This window comes from Bos indicus, chromosome 18 (assembly GCF_029378745.1).
Source record: "Bos indicus isolate NIAB-ARS_2022 breed Sahiwal x Tharparkar chromosome 18, NIAB-ARS_B.indTharparkar_mat_pri_1.0, whole genome shotgun sequence".
NCBI lineage: Eukaryota > Metazoa > Chordata > Mammalia > Artiodactyla > Bovidae > Bos > Bos indicus.
Genome location: NC_091777.1, coordinates 51,411,575 through 51,425,670, shown reverse-complemented (window position 1 = coordinate 51,425,670; position 14,096 = coordinate 51,411,575). Strand labels below are relative to the sequence as shown.

At 45.0% G+C, this 14,096-nt stretch overlaps 1 long non-coding RNA gene across 1 annotated transcript; it reads right to left on the bottom strand.

The window, feature by feature from the left end:
* Positions 1-649: 649 nt before the first annotated feature.
* On the bottom strand, positions 650-12,987 carry LOC139177129 (uncharacterized). Its single transcript, XR_011561603.1, has 3 exons — positions 12,841-12,987; positions 2,120-2,188; positions 650-1,023 (listed from the first exon to the last, which is right to left on the bottom strand). It is a non-coding gene; the product is annotated as an uncharacterized lncRNA (long non-coding RNA).
* Positions 12,988-14,096: the final 1,109 nt, after the last annotated feature.

Genomic DNA, 14,096 nt, shown 5'->3' with positions numbered 1-14,096 from the left:
ATCTCTCTAGCCTTCAACTCTGCTTTTGTACATACATCTTCTGTAGTAGATTGGAAACTTACAGGGTCACTTGACCATTAATGATGATGATGATAATCATAAATACTGGAGGCATTTTATGTGCTAGGAAACTGACAGGTGTTTTTTTTTAATCTACATTATCTTTGCTAAGACAATGTCTTACTTATTACTTTAACTTCTTTCTTTGCTCTATCTAGCTTTTACCGTAGAAAGACTTCTCAAATGAGTAAAGAAATAAAAGTTTGGGTAGGGGAGAGAGATTGAGGATGATATTGGGGAGAGGTGTGTGTAGAATCTGGATTAAGTTTGGAATTTACGGAGTAAAATGGGTTCACTGGATTGAATGTGAATTTCCAGGTCTCTTTGAAAGAAATAATTCTGATATCATGTGTGTGTTCTCAGGCGTGTCTGACTCTTTGCGACCCCAAAGACTGTAACCTTCCAGACTCCTCTGTCCATGGAATTTTCTAGGCAAAAATACTGGAGCAGGGTTGCCATTTCCTCCTCCAGGGACTCAGGGATCAAACCCACATCTCTTGTGTCTCCTGCAGTGGTAGGCAGATTCTTTACCACTGTGCCTAATTATATTTAAATATATTAATTGGTTACTTGTCTGGTTCAATTTAAGGTCAGGCGATGCCAGCTAGGAAACTTGGCTTCCCCGGTTTCTTTCAGGTAAGTAAACTTAAGCCTGGGTCTGTAGAGGCCATAGGAAAAGACTGTTAGGAGAAGGCATTAGAGGTCACGGTAATTCTGGCGATAATGTTTTGTTTTTTTGAGAATACTAGAATGGTTTAGGGACTAGGGACTGTGGTGGGGAACCTGAGGTGGAAGAAGAGCATCTTCTAGGTGCGCTCACGGCCTTGTTGACAGAATGTTTCATTGGGAGGGTGGGGTCTCAGAGCGCCTCTAAAGACAGAGCAAAGCTTGCCAGCTGACATTGAGAAATTGCTGTCAAGGCTCTGGAGGGCTTGGTTGGCTTCCTGTGGTGTCTTTGGTGTCCTAGGGTGAAAAGAAAAGGGAGAGACTGCTGTTAACATTTTTAGAATTTAATTTTAATGAGAGCTTTTAAAATGTTAAAAGTAAGACTCATCTAGTGGATAAATTAAAGTAAAAGCTTATTTATTTTATACAGAATAGTTTTGTTCTCCATACCTTTTTGTATGTAAACATAATAGTTTACTTAAATGAGCTTGTGCTATACATATTGTTCTTTGCAATCCTGCCAGGCTTCCCTGTCCATGGGATTCTCCAGGCAAGAATACTGGAGTGGGTTGCCATGCCCTCCTCCAGGGGATCTTCCCAACCCAGGGATCGAACCCACATCTCATGTCTCCTTCATTGGCAGGCGGGCTCTACTTCTGGAGCCACCTGGGAAGCCCGTTTTGCTCTGTGCCTTTAACCAATCTTATTACACTGTGTTATATATCAATGGAAATCCATAAAACTTATGTGAATAGTTTTGGACTTCCCTTGTGGTCCGGTGGATGAGAATCCTCCTTGCAAGGCAGAGGACTCAGTCTGACCCCTGCTTGGGGAACTAAGACCCCACATGTTGCAGAGCAACTAAACCCATGCTGCAACTACTGAAGCCCACCTGCCCTGGAGCCCGTGTGCCACAACTAGAGAGTCCATTTGCCAAATGAAAGTTCCCACATGATGCGATGAAGATCCTGTGTGCTGCAACTAAGACCTGAGGCAGCCAAATAAATAAACATTAAAAAAAGACCTAGGTGTCTGCCTTTTAGTGGCTGCTTTACTTCAAACTAAGCCATTTTCCCTCTCTGTTTCAGTCTTGCCTGTGAGTAAAATTAGGCTGAAGATGGGGTCCAGGAACCTCTTGGAAGGCAGCCCTGGGTTGTTGGGGAAAAGGGTAAGGGAGAGGGCCAGACCTTCAGCCAGCTCCCCTGAACCCTGGAGAAGTCTGGCTCTTACATGAGACTCAGGAAGAAATGAATGATGGGCTGGGGGAGAGGGCAGGGGGTGAGGACAGCTCAGGTAATATCTGCTCTGCTCTCAGAGGGATTCAGGAGAGCAAGTGGGGATATTGATGGTGCACTCTCATTGTCAATATTTTGTTACTGACTTTTGCACTCACATTCTTGGCCTCCTTCTTGGAGCCACCTCCCAGAAGCCTGGCGTTGGTTCCTCTGGCCTCTGGCAACCCCTGTAGGAAGGAAACTGGTAACTTCCAGGCACTGGAAAGGGAAGGCGCCAAGAGACTTGGTTCCTGATCACCGTGCTTCTGGGTTAGCGCAGCTCTATTGCTCTTCCTTTGTACTCAAGGATCTAGGGTACTTCAAGAGAGAAGTATTTTATATGTATCTTATTTATTTAAGCCATACCGTGTGGCTTGTAGGATCTTAGTTCCCCTATCTGCGATTGAACCCAGGCCCTTGGCAGTGAAGGTGCAGAGTCCTAGCCCCTGGACTGCCAGGAAATTCTCTATTTTAGTTTTTAAATTGTATAGTTCGTTTACAATGTTGTGTTAATTTCCAGCCTACAGCTAAGTGATACAGCTTTATACATACACACACACAAATATATTCTTTTTCGTATTCTTTTCCATTAGGATGTATTACAGGATATTGAATCTAACAGGTTCCTGTGCTATACTGTAGGACATTTTTGTGTGTCTATTTTATATATAATGGTTTATATCTTCTAATCCCCAACTCCTAATTTATCCCTCCCCCACCCCCTTTTCCCTTTGGTAACCATAGGTTTGCTTTCTATGTCTGTGAGCCTGTTTCTGTTTTGTCAATAAGTCCACTCGGGTCATTGGCTTCCACATATAAGTGATATCATATGGCATTTGTCTTTCTCTTTATGGCTTACTTCACTTAGTAAATGACAATCTGTAGGTCCACCCATGTTGCTGCCAATGGCATTGTTTCATCTTTTTAATGGCCGAGTAATATTCCTTTGTATATGCATACCACATCTTCTTTATCCATTCATCTGTGGAAGGGCATTTAGGTTGCTTCCCATGTCCTGGCTATTGTAAATAGCACATGTATCTTTTTAAATTCTAGTTTTGTCCAGATATATGCCCAGGAGTGGGATTGCTAGATCATATGGCAACTCTATTTTTAGTTTTTTGAGGAACCTCCATACTGTTTTCCATTGTGGCTATACCAATTAACATTCCCACCAACAGTGTAGGAGGGTTCCATTTTCTTCACATCCAAGAGAGGAGTATTTTAAATGGATAAGGGATTGAAGTTTAAAATCTGACTTAGAGAAAAGCTTACCTAGAAGTAGGTGGAGAAAGAATGATTTCTGGATGGAAAAGTAGGGGTTAATCAAGACCTTACATTCTCCCCCTATTAAGATTCCCTCCTACAAACATTAAAATCCTGAAGACTTAAGGAATGAGAGCAAGGAGTAGATTATTCTGTTAACCAGTCAGGAACTTCACCTGACCTCCATGTTTTGTTGTATTTGAATCCATAGTCCCAGTTCAACTGTTAGGAGTTGGTATTTACCTTTGTTCCTCTGGAACAAATCCATTCCTCTTTTTGTCTCTATTCAAGTCTGTCTTATCACCTGATGCTCTCTTATGCCCGTCTTGTAAGACCTAAAATATTTTTTTATGACAACCAAGGTGATGTTTTTTAGGTATTCTGGAGCTGCAATTGGGTCCAGATGATGCTTCCTCTGTACAGGAGTTGTTCATATTTCCTGCCAGACTGAATTATACCTTCACATGGTTCCCTACTGTATTTGAATACGGTAGCTGAAGCTCCAGTACTTTGGCCACCTGATGCAAAGAGCCAACTCATTGGAAAAGACCCTGATACTAGGAAAGATTGACGGCAAAAGAAGATGATTGGGAGAAGATGAAGACAGAGGATGAGATGGTTAGATAGCATCACCAACTCAACGGCCATAAATTTGAGCAAACCCTGGGAAATAGTGAAGGACAGGGAAGCCTGGCGTGCCACAGTCCATGGGGTTGTAAAGAGTTGGACTCCACTTCGCAACTAAACAACTATCATTGTACAATCACACTTAAAGCTTGTTGTTTGAAATGTGTTATGTATTGAATTCTGTCCCCCTAAAATTCTTTGAAGCCGTAACCCTTAATAACTCAGAAAGTCTGTATTTGAGGATAGGGCCTTTTAAAGAGATGATTAAGTTAAAATGAGACCCTTATGGTGGGCTCTATTCCAATCTGACTGGAGTTCTTATAAGGAGAAGAGATATGGGCACACAAAGAGACACCAGGCATGCCCATGCACAGAGGAATGACCAGTGAGGAAACAGCAAGGAGATGGCCATCTGTAAGCCAAGGAGAGCGTCCTTGGAAGAAACCAAAGTTGCTGACACTTTGATCTTGAGCTTTCCAGTCTTCAGAGTTGTGAGGAAATAAGTTGTTGTTTTAAGCCTGACAGTCTGTGGTATTTTGTTATGGGCAAGTGTAGCAAACTAAAAATCTTTCTCCCTCACTAGATGCTGAACCGATAACTCAATAGTCACTCAGCTACGTGGCTGCTGACACACGGTAGACGCGTGGTAAGTGTCTGATAAGCAGATGGACACGTTGTCTGGAGAGGGCCCTTAGAGTAGCCTCTGGTTCAGTCTAGCTCTCCTGATCCCAGACTCGTGCCCTTTCTGCTAAACAGATGGAGAGTGTTACATCATTTCTCCAAGTGCTTGTTTCCAAGTGTTTTCACATGCTGTTTTGAGTGGTGTTAATTTCAACAGCCATGGCCCCTGCCATCTAAACTTTTCTAATATTTTACTCTCGTCTGACCTCTACTTCTGGTTCCAGAGACAACCCACAGAATATTAGAGTCAGAGGTAATCTTGGAGATCATGAGTGGAACCCTTTCACTGAGGAGTTTTCTTTTTCATTTTTAACGTTTTCATTTTAACTATATTACAGAAAATTTGTAAAGTCCAAATAAAAATGTTTACTCTTGCCAACTGTTGGAATTTTAGTGTGCGTATGACTTTTTAAATATAGTGATAGCCACACTATGTGAACATTTTCCTTTTTATTCACTTCGTAAGCTTGTTCCTGTGTTGTCTTACAACATTGATAACAGACTTTTTAAAATAAAATTTTTTTTTCGTTTGGCTTCACTGGTTGGTCTTCGTTTCAGCACGGTGGGATCTTTTTTCAGTTACAAACTCTTAGTTGCAGCATGTGGGATCTAGTTCTTTGACCAGGGATGGAATCCCGGCCCTCTGCATTGGGATTGTGGAGTGTTAGCCACTGGACCACCGGGGAAGTCCCCAAAACAGACATTTTAAATGACTTCATAACACTCGCAAGTATACGCACTTCAGATTACCTAAGTGCTCTCTCACTGCTGAATATTTAGATTGTTTTATTTTTAGATATTGATAAATTTCTTTGTAACTGTTTTCCACATGTTGGATTTCTGTGTTAGGGAACACAAGTGGAATTACTGTGTCCAAAGTTAAGAACAGTTTTATTTTTCTAGATATCTTTACCAAGTTGCTTTAAAAAAAGTTATATTAACTAAACTACTGTCTCTTTTATTTTCAGGTGAGGAAACTGAGACCCTGAGAGAGCAAATGAAATGCCCGAGGTCATAAAGGTAATGGTGACTCATCTGGTGCTAAAACCTAGATCCAAGGCTCTTAGTCTGTTGTTCTTTCTGCAGCCTGTATGACCCTAATTTCATGGTGTAACTGAAAATGACGCTGTTACTACAGTATCGTGTCCCCCAAAGTTCAGACATTTTTGGACCACCTTAATTTTTGCTATAGCTTAGACCACCTCTACTATTATTTATTTCATATTAATACATTTTTCTTTAAATAAATTTAATTTACATAACATCTTCATTCTATGCAATATTTTCTGTGAGATTCTGGGTTTGATACATGCTTAGAGATACATTAAAAATAAACGTATGACTATTAAAGTAGAAGCTTACTTATGTTTTACCTAAAATAAATTTTGGAAAATATTGATATGGTGGAATAAGCATGGACCACAAGGAATCCAGACGTTCCTGAGGTCAACTGCGTGCTCTGTCAGTTAGCTGTATGGTCTTGGAGAAGTCACTTAGCTTCTTTGATCATCGATTCTATGGTTTATAGAGTGTCTATCAGTATCCACCTTGCAGTGATGTTAGGAATAAAGAAGCTACTGTGGGCCCAGTGCTCAAGTAGATGTTCAGTACACTGTGGTTATTATAGTGGGTATTATTGCAGACTTCCAGTTATTTCCCAAAAGGAGTGTCTATAGTGGCTTATTGTTCTGCTAACTTGTATGTGTAAAGCAGTTGCTTCCCCATGTTAGGTTTTGCAGTAGATCTGTTATTATTTTTACCTCTCATATCCTCTACTTATGAGCATTATGATTTTGGACAAGTTTGCTTAACTTTTCTGTGATCTGTTTACATAATTTATAAAACCAAGCTAAAAAAGTACATTGGTGTGTGTACGAACACATCTGTCCACCAGAGGGCCTAGACCTAAGAGCCCTAGTGCGTGCATGCTCAGTCATGTCTTGACTCTTTGCAATCTCATGGACTGTAGCCTGCCAGGCTCCTCTGTCCAGGAAATTTCCCAGGCAAGAATACTGGAGTGGGTTGCCATTTCCTTCTTCAGAAGATCTTTGTGACCAAGTGATCGAACCCATGTCTCCTGCACTGGCAGATTCTTTACTATCTGAACCACCAGGGAAGTCAATAGCCCTGGTCAGTTCAATCAGTTCAGTCGCTCAGTCGTGTCTGACTCTTTGTGACCCCATGAATTGCAGCAGGCCAGGCCTCCCTGTCCATTACCAACTCCCGGAGTTCACCCAAACTCACTTGCATCGAGTTGGTGATGCCATCCAGCCATCTCATCCTCTGTCGTCCCCTTTTCCTCCTGCCCCCAATCCCTCCCACCATCAGAGTCTTTTCCAATGAGTCAACTCTTCGCATGAGGTGGCCAAAGTACTGGAGTTTCAGCTTTAGCATCAGTCCTTCCAAAGAGCACCCAGTACTGATCTCCTTCAGAATGGACTGGTTGGATCTCCTTGCAGTCCAAGGGACTCTCAAGAGTCTTCTCCAACACCACAGTTCAAAAGCATCAATTCTTCGGCACTTAGCTTTCTTCACAGTCCAACTCTCACATCCATACGTGACCACTGGAAAAACCATAGCCTTGACTAGGCGGGCCTTTGTTGGCAAAGTAATGTCTCTGCTTTTGAATATGCTATCTAGGTTGGTCATAACTTTCCTTCCAAGGAGTAAGCATCTTTTAATTTCATGGCTGCAATCACCATCTGCAGTGATTTTGGAGCCAAAATAAATAAATAAATAAATAAAGTCTGACACTGTGTCCACGTGGTTAGCCCTGGTAGCCATGGGCAATACCTAGTACCCAAGATTTGTGATTATCATTCTCCCATGAAAGGAGCCAGAGCTCTGTGGAGAAACGGGTGACTCCAGGGCTGCAGAAGGGAAGTACAAGATGACCTTGGAACATCTTGAGGTGTTATCAAAAGGTGTGGGGTCCAGCTGCTTGCTGCTCAAAAGGCCAATAAACAGGCCAGGTTGGTGGAAACGAAAAATTGCTTTATTTCAGATGCTGGCAACTGAGGGGAAGGGTGGCAGACATCTGTCCAAAGGCTGACTCCCCACTGCCTGTCCTGGGAACCAGTGGGACAGGAGGTTTTATAGACAGAAGGTGGGGGGTACTACACGTAGAAAGAGCACAGTCGTCTCTGACAGTCATCTTCAAATTGGTCATCAGTAGTCTAGCCAGCATCATCTTGGTTGTTTTATGTACAGTTAATCTTCAGTTCCAGGGTTGGTTTGTTCCCATTTCTTTGAGGCCAGTTCTTAGAATCATGGCAGCTCATGTCACAGTCTGGTCATCATGTAATTAACTTCTCCACCTGCTGTTTTGCTGTCTATAAGACAGCTCACAGGATATGGCTCAGAATATTATCTATAGCCGTTAAGAAAGAACTAAAGGTCCTTGACTCTGCTTAATGACTACATTATTATTATTTAGTCTCCTTTGACTGTTTTCCTTTGTTTCCACATTTCTCACTTCTCTAATTAAGCCTATTCTTTGACTAAAGTTTTCCACAGACAAAAGACAGGCAGAGGACACGGTGCGGGGTGGGGGGCAAGGACCATAGAGTCCTGCTCCATTTCAGTGTGAGAAAGTCAGGACTGCTAAAGAAATGATATGTCCCGAAAGACCCTGAAGCCATCTGGATGGGGCTCAGTGGCCAGCTCTGGGACAATAGGAGCAACGTTGTATATAAGGATGGTAATGGGTTATAATCCACAAATACCCCTGAGTCTTTACTTATATAAGTACATAATTTAATAACTAAATAAATGGGAGAGAAGCAATAGCTCTCTCTCTCTCTCTTTTGTATTCAATTCATGGTTTTAAAGCAACGATTTTTGAAAAGCCCATAACATAAGGGGCTGCCTACTACATCCCTGACTACACATCACTTCCTCCAGGATGTAGAGACACTGGATAAATAGATGCTGTGAAGGGATATTTGGTGCAGGAACAGCTCTTCCTCATAGGGGAATGTTAATTGATAAACATAGAAGGAATATTGGAAACAGAAAATCACTGATTTGCTAAAACCAGAGTAATACCTGTTGTAGGCAAGAATCACCCACTCCAGTGTTCTTGCCTGGAGGGTCCCAGGGACGGAGGAGCCTGGTAGGCTGCCGTCTATGGGGTCACACAGAGTCGAACCCGACTGAAGCGACTGAGCAGCAGTAGCAGCAGCAGCAGGCAAGAATCACCCATGGATTTTAAAAATTAATGGGCATAAGTATGACGAGAAGAAACATGTTATTTGGACAGTCTCAAACTATCTCTCCACAGGATACTTATTAACCATAATGAGAAATAGTGCCTTTATGGACACCACCTCAACCAGGCTCAGACTCAGCGTCCCCACCAGGAGAGGCATTGTTACCCTGGGCCTTCTGATGTGCTGCACCGAGAAGGCAAGCATCCTTTCTGTGGTGTCAGTGCCCATATCTGAACGTAGTCACGATGAAACGTCACATAAGCCCATATGGAGGCACATTCTACAAAACAGTACTCTTCCAAAGTGTCAAGGTCTTGAAAGATAAGGGAGCCTGAGAAAGTGCCTTAGACAGGAGGAGACCAGGAAGGATGATAACTTTCTTCACTGTGGGATCCTGGATTGGATTCTGAGCAGGAAAGGGACATCAGTGGTTGATTAGCAAATTCTAAAAATGTGTCCGTTAGCTGATAGTATCGTGTAACTGCTAATTTTCCAGTTTCCATAACTGTATTACAGTTATGTGTGGCGTTATTTGAAAACAACTGCGTGGAGTTTGAATCTATTGGAACTCTGATCGTTTTTACAACTTTTTTTTTTTTAAGTTTGAAAAGTGAAAAGATAATAAAAAAGTACACTAGATTTCTTTGAGGACACAATAAGTTAATATATGTAAAGTGCTTAGGAGAAGCCCGCCACAAAGATTAACATATGGAAGCTACTATTATATGTAACATTATAATTAATAAGTAATCTTACAAAGAATTATTATTGGAAGTAATAATAACTGTCATCACGTCTCAGCTATTTCTTTTTTCCCCTCTTCCCTGGGAAAAGCATATTAAGCATGTATGTGGTTATTTTGGGGCTTCCCTGGCGGCGCAGCAGTAAAGAATCTGCCAGCAGTGCAGGAGCTGCAGGTGACAAGGGTTTGATCCTGGGTCGGGATGATCCCCTGGAGGAATGCATGGCTACCCACTCTAGTATTCTTGCCTGGAGAACTCCATGGATAGAGGAGCCTGGTGGGCTACAGTCCATAGCGTCACAAAGAGTCGGTCATGACTGAAAGGACTTAACACACACGCATGCACGTGGTTACTTTAAGAGATAAAGCAAGATAAGATTTTATTTGGAGTATTTCTGAGCAGGAATATTGTGTACTGTTATTTCTTCTTGCCAGACTTGGTCCAGCATTGCAAACTACCCTTGTCTGAGAAACCGTTGAGTCCTGCCGCCAACCCCGGTTTCCTGTGGTTTATAATTGCGCCACCTGGTGGCTCAGTGTTGTTGTTCAGTCGATCAGTCATATCCGACTCCTTGAGACCCCATGGACTGCAGCTCGCCAGGTTTCCCTATCCTTCGCCATCTGGAGTTTGCTCAAACTCATGTTCATTGAGTCGGTGATGCCATCCAACCATCTCATCCTCTGTCGTCCCCTTCTCCTGCCTTCAATCTTTTCTAGCATCAGTGTCTTTTCCAATGAACTGGCTCTTCTCAGATTGCCGAAGTGTTGGAGCTTCAGCTTCAGCATCAGCCCTTCCAGTGAATACTCAGGGTTGATTTCCTTTAGGATTGACTGGTTTGGACTGCAAGGACTCGGGGTGGCTCAGTGAGCTTTCCCAAACTCCTTGTTCTTGTGCCTTAGTGGCTACTTTACTCAAGTCGCAAAGTCATAGAGGACGGAGTGACTAACACTTTTCTCAGTTTTACTGAACCCTTAGTAAGTTCACATTATTGAGTGTTTACTTCTCACAACAGTTGTATAAGCCAAGTGGTATTTTATTCATTTTAAGATGCTAAAACCGAGGCTTAAAAATGTTAAGCATCCAGACTTCCCTGGTGGTCCACTGGTTAAGAATCTGCCTGCCAATGCAGGGGATACTGGTTTGATCCCTGGTCAGGGAAGACCATGCCACAGAGCAGCTAAGCCCGTGAGCCACAATTGCTGAGCCCACACGCCCTAGAGCCCTGCTCTGCAACAAGAGAAGCCACCATGAAGAGAAGCCCATGCACTGCAACTCGAGAGTAGCCCCCACTCCTGGCAATAAGAGAAAGCCCACGAACAGCAACAAAGACCCAGTGCAGTCAAAAATAAATGAAATAAATAATAAATAATTTTAAAATGTTAAGCATTTTGTCTAGGGTTGCAAGGTAAGTGATGGAGCAGGGTAAGTGATGGAGCCAGGAATTGGATCGCGGTGCCCCTGAATTCAAGCCTGAGTCTGAAGGTCCAGGTGAGTCTAAACGTGTTGCCGTGTTTGAGAATTGTTGGTAGAGAGCAGTGGCTCCAGTGGGGACTGGATCCCCCTCCAGGGAACATTTGGCTGTGTCTGGAGATATTTTTGGCTGTATTAACTGGGGGGTGGGCAGGGAGAGGCTGCTAACTGGCTTCTAGAAGGGTAGAGGCCACTCGGATGTTGCTAAACATGTTACTGAACAGTGTACCCCGCCACCTGACAACTGAGAATTATTAAGCTCTAATGTCAGCAGAGCTGCTATGAAACCAGGGTGTCCAGTCTTCTGAAAGTGAAGGTGTTAGTCGCTCAATAGTGTTTGACTCTTGCGACCCCACGGACTGTAGCCCACCAGGATTCTCTGTCCATGGGATTTCCCGGGCAAGATTACAGGAGTGGGTTACTATTGTGTTCTCCAGGGGATCTTCCTGACCGAGGGATCGAACCCAGGTGTCCCGCACTGGAAGCAGATTCTTTACTGTCTGAGCCACCAAAGTCTTGTAAAGAGAGGCCAGTCTCCTAAGAGCAAAATTTTGAACTTAGAAACCTGAGGATTTCTTCTTCCACTTAGATATATTTACCTAGCACCTTGCCGGGTCACAGGAGGAACATGCAAACAAGACACCAGAGTGTGCCAGTGGCGAGGTTACAGCACAGAAGGGCAGTGGTTGGGGTAGGAGACGCACCAACACTCAAGGTGGAATGTGGATCGTGCAGAGAGAGTCCAGTCGGGGCCGAGCTTGTGCAGGGGAGGGAGGAGGCTCATGTCTGCCTCTGGGTCACATCAGGGCAGTGGTGGGAGCAGAACCGAGCTGGTGGGAAGACACAAGAGCAGCTGGAGAGCAGCCGAGGTTCCGAGATTCCGGCTGAGAGGAACACGGGCCCTTGTTAGTGCGGGGTGCGGGGGGATGGCCGGGAAAGGCGGCTGTGACTGGAGCTTGGAATCCAGGCTGAGGTCTCCAGCCTGGGGGCCTGTCACAGCGGTGGAAAAGACTTCCCTCCCAGAATGCTAGTATAGGGCTCCCCTGCCGGGCCATGGGGCCCAGCGGCTTCCAGGGAACTCTATAAGGGAGAAGATGCTGGAAATGGGTGCAGGAGGGTAGACTCCTGATTTTAGGACCCACTTGATGCTGAGTGTGTAACAAAGCTACTTCATCTCAAAGTAGCGCCTGGGGAGATGGTCACTTAGAGTGGGAACATAGGTGGGGAGAGGGCCCCGTCTGCACAGTTGTTCTGCTAAGGGCTGGGCCACTCCGGCTGTAGGGAACAGTGGGGTGGATTTGGAGCTCCTAACCCAGGATCTGCTTCCTAAAGGTGAGCTGTTCAAACAGGGCTTGGTGTGGTCACAGCTTCAAACACGGGCACTACCTGGTGATGTGATTTTCCGGTTTATCACCTTACCATGAAATAGCATTAAGAATTGTTGGGGCACGTCTAGTGTATTAGGAAAAATATAATCGAGGATGACTGACTAGACGCACACTTGCCTTCAACACCCTTTCTGCACGGCCTCCAGGCCCGGTCCCCAGGACAGTCAATACCCCCAAACAGGGATTCGGGGAGAGGTAAGGTCCTCTCCTGCCAGCTACCCTTGCAGACACTCCATACACACGGGCTCCTTTAACTTCACAACACTCTTAGGATTTACGTTCAGTTCATTCATTTTTGTAAATAAAGAAACAGGCGCCCAGACAGGCTAACTCACCGCTAACCCCCGTAGCCTGCAGGGGCTACATTTTACCGCGTGTGCGGTCATGCTGTTTCCTGCTTCGCCATGTTTCTCCCCTCTTTCTATCTTACATAGAAAGTGGACTTTTTTTTTACCTGTGTGTGAGCTGCTGGAGACCACGGACATCAGCATTAGTGGCAGCAACAGGAGGAGAGAAGAGATCAGAACCTTCATTTCACCTGTCAGTGCTGCTGCGTGTCGACTCTTCAGCAGCTCCCAGTGAGAGGGTGCCCACTTCTGGCAGCTCAGGCCATGCGTGCTACGTGGCTTGGGTGGTGGGGTGGATCTGCACTTTACTCCCAGGCCAGCATTCTCATTAGAGGGCGGGAAGGGCCGAGTGGCGCTGGCCTTGTTAGGTAACAGGCGGACCATGTTTTACGGGAATATGGGAGGCAAAACCAGCCAAACAAAAGAAAGAAGCCTTCCTAGGAACATGAGAGGGTGTCTGGTATCCTGGCTGCTGTACTCGTCCCCTCCCTCCCTCCCGCCTCCCCACCCCGTAATGTGCTATGATTTCTTCTTTTGGCTTGTTTGAATTTCCTTATACGTTTGCGTGATGTTTTCTAGCTCAGTGTCTGGCAGGAAAAGTGAGGGCTAAGGGTTGGCAAAGAGGGTGACATGGCCTGTCTCCCTCCGTCCTCCCTGCTCCCAGCCTCGGCACAGTTTCAGACATCATGGTGTCCCTACTGTGGACAGCGTCCTCCAAATCTGTGGCCGCATAAGGAGGGAGGCAGAGAGGATGGAGGAGAGGCTCTTCTCTCCTGCCCAGAACCCTGGCCTGGGGCACTGGGTCTAAACAGTCCTCCTTGTTGTTGGTCAGGCAGGTGGCTGTGGCCTCTTGGTTCCCGCCTAAAGCAGAGGGACCTGGGTTGGTGGGAGACCCTCAAGGCTAGTCCAAGGGGGTTTGAGAAGCAAGAGCCACAGCAGGGACTGTGTTTGCCCAGGCTTCTGCGGCTCTTGATGTGACATCTTGTTTGGAATCAGTCCAAGATGAAAGAAGGAAGTGATACTGGGGCTGGGACCTGGGACCCTTTGCTGCAGTGCTTGCACCTGGACACACCGCTTTCTGAGCAACAAAATACAAAGAAACTGAAGTGAAAAGTGAAAATGTTAGTCGCTCAGTCATGTTTGACTCTTTGAGACCCCATGGACTGTAGCCCACCAGGCTCCTCTGTCTATGGAATTCTCCAGGCAAGAATACTGGAGTGGGCTGCCATGCCCTCCTCCAGGGGATCTTCCTGACCCAGGGAGGGGACCCAGGTCTCCTGCGTTGCAGGCGGCTTCTTTACCGTCTGAGCTGCCAGGGAAGCTCACAAAGAAACTATATGGGATGAAAAACTGCGTGCATGTG